We start from the raw sequence: 4,744 nt of genomic DNA on the forward strand, positions 1-4,744 counted from the left end.
GTAGGTTTATTTAACTAGTGTTTTATAATTTTGTAAACGGTTTACAGCATAAGGCTAAACGTCGACATATGGGGCTAGTCTTCACGCATAAATAGGGTATATTTACTGGTATATTTAATTGTGTTGTAAACGGTTAACAGCATAAGGCTCAACGTCGACATATGGGGATATGTTGTATTACTGTTACTGTAATGAATGCACTGTTTAACTAATAATTCAATAAACTGTCATGAAGCTTAACATCATAAACCTTGGTGGATTTCAAACGTAAACAAATGCGCTTGTCATTCCACTTCATGCTGTTCACCTCCAGCATTACCTCACTGTCTCGTGAAAGCTCTCTCCGAATGCAAGGGGATGGACTGACATAAACCAATCAAATACACAGTTTCGTTTCTGATCAACCAATGAAAACGGTTGAATCATTTGAGCACCTACGCTATAAAATTAACCGCAGGCATGGGAAGCGCTGTCGCTGCCCTATGTGAGTCGGGCATGCGTCACTTTGCGACACTTTTGTAGTACAACGAGCCAGGTTACCTTCACGAGAGCTTTCACGAGCCAGTGCCAGGTCAGCGAGAAAAGAACTAGGACGTCTACTAGGTAAGTCTATACCTTTACTACTTAAAACCGATACAATAAACTTCAATCCACGGGATTTTGTCATGCATACTGTGGATTCAATTTTTTTTTAACTTCTTCTCTTGCATTATTTCCACGTTCGCTTTCGGTGCAAATTCTAACTAAAAGTTAATGCAAGTTGCTCACCCACTGCATAGGCTAAACGACATGGCTAATTAAGCCTTAATAAATAATGTATGGTTGCACCATACTCATACAATAAATCAGATGCAGAAGAGTCCAAATAACTAAAACACGCGTCCCTCAACTCCAACCAAACAATAGTAGATTATGAATGACACGATCTGATTATAAGTTGCAACTTGAAGCGTTTAGACAAGATATGTGCATTGCTTGTTGCAGGTGAGGTGCACCTTCTATATAGTAGATAACCTTTTCCAAAACTGGAAAACTTTCAGTTGCTGCACGAAAATTGATAAATGGTTTTAAAAAATAGTTAATCCCTGGTCCAGAGAGACAACAACCTCTACTACTACGTAGCTGGACATTGCATGTCTGAAGGGGTGCGGGACTGTAAACAGTTTGGGAAACACTGTAATAAAGTAATAAACAGTGATACAAACATTTGACAGCAAGAGTGTTTCTTATCAATTTGCAGCACGATAATGACCCGAACATTCATATGGCATAGCCTTATCTTATTTTCAGCTTCGCGCTCTTTGAATATTGCATAAACGCTCTTTGATTGGCCAGCGTCTGAACTGCACTGCATTTTGACGTATAAATGCGATGTCAGCTTTTGAGCAACGGGGTGATTGGTTGTTGACCTGTCAATCTCACTATAAACAGCTTCGTTATCGACACAACCCCATGCGCCAGACTGGTCCGATTACTTTGGAGACTTGTGCTAAAGTAACCATATCTAACAGAACATTTTGTGAAGTGAAACAGTATTTTAGAAGGAAGTCTATTTCAAGTTCAAAAGTGTTCAAAGTTCTTATTTTAACACTTGATGCAGCACCTTCACGTTTGTTATCTCTGTCATATATGTTGCCATGTTAACAGGCTTACCAGGTCAGTTATTATCATGACTTTGGTGAGGTTTAGATTAATAAAGATTTCATTCTAAATCATGGGAGCCTTGTATCTTGGCTGCATTCTTGTTATTCCTGATAGTTGTCATGTGTCTTGGTTCACACACTGAGTTTGAGTTTAAAATCACATAATAAATGGCTATGAACTAGAATATCCTTCATAACGGTTCCCTGTAGTCTTTAAAGTATGGAGTGGATGTAGAGAGGTCAAATCTAAGATTTATTTAAACAAATAAGGATGTGAAAAATATATCTTGTCTTGGGATTTCAAAACCAAAAGGAGTGTCATGTCCGCTTTTAGAAGTCACAAACTGACTTTTCTTAAAATCATAAATAATCTCTCCCCAATTTGGTGAGTCGCTGTTTCCCATTATATAGTCAAAGGGAATATGAAGTCATTAACACGAAAAACAAGCAATGAATAGAATAGTGGGATAAATTATGTGGTTTATAAATTAAAGTTGTCTTTTTACTGAGTGGGTTTGGAAGCATGTGCTCTTCCTTTATGTCCCTGAGTTCTAATAAATGTAACATACATGTTGGTCACAGTTCCTCTGTAATGAGTAACAGGAGTATATCACCAGGACTATGGGGATCTCTCTGAGGCAGACACGTGACACCATGAGACATACCTTACCCATACACGCAAACTGTACAATACCCCCTTGTCTCCATCACATCCTATTGTTTACTATTTACACTTCCACTTTATGTACAGGACATTGCCTGTTTCTTTGTATACCTAATCTCTATGTAATATGTACCGGACCTGTATACCGTATAGTGTCTGTATATTGTTTGAAGGGTCACCAACCACCAGAGCCTAATTTTAGGTGTCAACATACCTGGACAATAAAGCTTTTGATGACAGTTCGATATGACTCATTCTGACCTATACCCACCTGACACTGGTATTACAATCACCAACTGAAATAGGGCCCAAAAAGAGAAAAGCACAAATGTAACAAGGAAAATAAAGAGGTAAATATGTAAATAGGAAAATGAAGAGGGCAATTCAATACATTGCCTCTTGATTTGTTTGACAGGTGCATCAGTAAAACTGTAGACATAAAGTTGTTGCACAGCTCTTCGAACGCCATCTCTTCGTCAGCTGGACCCGAACTTGATGAGGAAATCATGGTGAAGTTGGTGATTATAGTTGTGATGATCCTGCTGACCGTGTCTGGGGTCTCTCCTGCCTGTGGTCGAGCTGAATATCTTACAGGCAAGGAGTGCTGCCCTATGTGTGGTGCTGGTAAGTAGCAGCAGTAACTTTGTCGTACTACATGACATACTCCTTCGCTTTCTTCATGTTGCATCAATGAGATTAACCCATGTTTGATTCATGTATTAACTACTTATTTACTCATTAAAGGTTATTATGTACGGAGACACTGCACTGAGTTCAAAAGCACTTCATGTGTTCCATGCCTGTCATCTACCTACACTGATGCACCCAACGGACTGGTGTCCTGTAGATCCTGCACAGTTTGTGACTCGAGTAGGTCAATCTTTTCAGCAGTTTTGGTTTGCCTTCCTTATTAGTTTAGTTTTTATGCTTTCTATGTATATTATTTATGTTAATCATAATCACTGTAACTCCTAATATAGGTGCAGGTCTAAGAGTGAAGAGGGCGTGCAGCTCCACTTCAGACACACTCTGTGAGCCTCTGGAAGGTCACTACTGTACTGACCCAATCAAAGATGGCTGCAGAGGAGCTGTGGAACACACAAAGTGCTCACCAGGGCAGTACGTCAACCAGACAGGTTAGACAATCCTCTGATTACCCTATAGAGACAGAATGACAAAGTTAGAAGAGGAGGTGGACACACACACAAACATACAGACAAGCGAACACACACACTCACACACACACACACACACACACACACACACTGACACACACACACACACACACACACACACACTCACACACACACTGATGAGGGAAACAAGAAAGGGAACACGTTACAGTAATATGTTAGCCACTGAAAGAGTTGTGAATCAAAATCATTATTTCTCAATCATTATTCTTTACTATTTTATAAAATTTCTATTTATATTAATTTGTGTCTTCTGATTAGAATTAAGATCAAACAGAAAGTCTGTGTACCTCCATGTCAAACATTGTGTTCTAGTTGACAGGGGTAGTGGAATTTGTTTTCCTAAAGTTCCAGAAGCCTGCAAGGTCAGAGCAAAATTATTATCTTCATGTTAAACCTTCTTCTCTCCCTTGATGCGCATCATTGTAAAGAATAAAAGCTTGTTCCTGATTGAACACCATTCTCTGACGGAGTCTCCATTCATCTGCAGTATTAAAAATGACCATCACCATCAACATGTGTCCATAGTGGATGATGTGTGTTTTCTGTCCATGCAGGTACAGCATCCACAGATACTGTGTGTGTTGACTGTGTAGGCGACACACACTCAGATGGATCATTCACATCCTGCAGACCAAACACACGGTACGTTCATTCACTTGGAATGTTCCAAGTTTAGCAAGGATTATACAGTAAGTTATTTACTTGTGTATCTAAAATGTAACTCTTTATGTGTCTCTGTAGGTCTAAGTTGAATGAACTTGTTGTACAAAGATCATCTTCTTATGACACTGATCATGGTCAAAGACAACACGTTGGTGCCATTGTAGCTGGTATCATAGCTGGTGTTGCAGTCCTAGCTGCTACATGTGGGGCTTTGGTCTTTATATATAATAGAAGGAAAAGGACAAGAGCAGCTCCACAAGGTAAGAATGTTCAAGTTTCTTATTATCAAATTATTGTAGTTATTTAGGCCTTCTGCTGGCTGAGTATGATTGCCATTGTCGAGAATATTGATAAAGACACAAGCTTACGAATGTGTTTTTTTGTTCTTCTCTCTTAACTCAGCTCATGTCATCTTCCCTCTTGCTGAAACGGATCATTTACATCCTGCAGACCACACAGACACAGTAAGTGTGCTCTCTTGGGTTTGACGTTGTTTGTGTGTTTGGTGTAGTCTTTGTCTTGTTTATTCAGCGTAAATTGTATCATTTATATTACTGCATCTTGTTAACATGTAAATC

At 39.2% G+C, this 4,744-nt stretch overlaps 1 pseudogene across 1 annotated transcript; it reads left to right on the forward strand.

The window, feature by feature from the left end:
- Positions 1-498: 498 nt before the first annotated feature.
- LOC308361074 (tumor necrosis factor receptor superfamily member 14-like) lies at positions 499-4,465 on the forward strand (annotated as a pseudogene). The gene is made up of 6 exons (XR_013969099.1): positions 499-603; positions 2,723-2,931; positions 3,052-3,177; positions 3,288-3,443; positions 4,058-4,145; positions 4,245-4,465. The product of XR_013969099.1 is annotated as a tumor necrosis factor receptor superfamily member 14-like (transcript).
- Positions 4,466-4,744: the final 279 nt, after the last annotated feature.

This window comes from Sprattus sprattus (genome assembly GCF_963457725.1).
Source record: "Sprattus sprattus genome assembly, chromosome: 2".
Taxonomy (NCBI): domain Eukaryota; kingdom Metazoa; phylum Chordata; class Actinopteri; order Clupeiformes; family Clupeidae; genus Sprattus; species Sprattus sprattus.